Below are 1,095 nucleotides of genomic sequence, written 5' to 3'. Positions count from 1 at the left end.
GCATTCACAAACAACCCGACTCCGAGGAGGACCGGGTCCTGTCGCGCCGGGGGCCGCTACCGGCCTAACACCCTCCGCGGGATGGGCCTTGATCAGAAGGACTTGGGCCCTCCGAAGCCGCGACGGGGTGGGTCCGGTCTCCCGTACGCCACATGTCCCACGCTCGCCGCACGGGCGGTGATTCGGCGCTGGGCTCTTCCCTCTTCACTCGCCGTTACTGGGGGAATCGTGGTTACTTTCTTTTCATCCGCTTAATAATATGCTTAAATTCAGCGGGTAGTCATGTCTGATCTGAGGTCTAAGGGTGGGTGGTGCAGCGGAGCCGCCACCCCCACCATCCCCCTTTCACCTGTATCCCTCCGTCCGTTCTCACCTCTCCTTACCCGGCAATGAAGCTTCACCTTTCGGGGGAACACGAACGGAGCGACATCCCAAGGACGAGAGGCAGTCCAAGCCTACGGGCAAGCGCAGACAGCCTCTCGCAGGGAACACCGCCGTCCGTCCGTGGTCGCCGTCGGTCCGAGCCGGGGCGCCGGCGGCAGGCTGGGGTCCCCCCGCCCCAGAGCGGGGGTTTGTCGGTCGTGCGCGCCGGACCCCTTGGAGAATGTCTCGGACGGAGAGAGTCTGATTTTAGGGGGACGAAGGAGCGAACACGGCATGGGTAGCCGTAAAAGCCCCTGCAACTGAACCCCAGCGACCCTCAGACAGGCGTAGCCCTGGGAGTAACCCGGGGCCGCAAGGTGCGTTCGAAGTGTCGATGATCAATGTGCCCTGCAATTCACATTAATTCTCGTAGCTAGCTATGTTCTTCATCGACGCGTGAGCCGAGTGATCCACCGCTAAGAGTGGCTCGTTTTCACGCTGGTTTTTACAGACGGCCAGCTTGTCCTCGTCAGATGTACGGCACTGCTACATTCGTGTGCACACGGCCGAAGCCGAGTGGACGTTGTCCAAAGAGTGACGCCTGGGAGAAGAGCCTCAAGACCCATCGACCTTCGGCAAGGTCGACTCGACAGGGGGGAGAGGAGGAAGAGAGGCGCAGCCCCTGTGGAGAGAGGCAGAGGGTCCTCGCGCACAGAACCCTCCATTCTCAAG

The 1,095-nt window shown here is 61.6% G+C and overlaps 1 non-coding gene across 1 annotated transcript; it reads right to left on the bottom strand.

Annotated features, from left to right (window-relative positions):
- Positions 1-694: 694 nt before the first annotated feature.
- Positions 695-848, bottom strand: LOC140107077 (5.8S ribosomal RNA). The gene has a single exon (XR_011850989.1). It is a non-coding gene; the product is annotated as a 5.8S ribosomal RNA (ribosomal RNA).
- Between the last annotated feature and the right edge of the window lie 247 nt (positions 849-1,095).

This window comes from Engystomops pustulosus, unplaced genomic scaffold (assembly GCF_040894005.1).
Source record: "Engystomops pustulosus unplaced genomic scaffold, aEngPut4.maternal MAT_SCAFFOLD_111, whole genome shotgun sequence".
Lineage (NCBI taxonomy): Eukaryota > Metazoa > Chordata > Amphibia > Anura > Leptodactylidae > Engystomops > Engystomops pustulosus.
The sequence above is the reverse complement of the archived record's forward strand: the minus strand, read 5'-3'. Positions and strand labels throughout refer to the sequence as shown.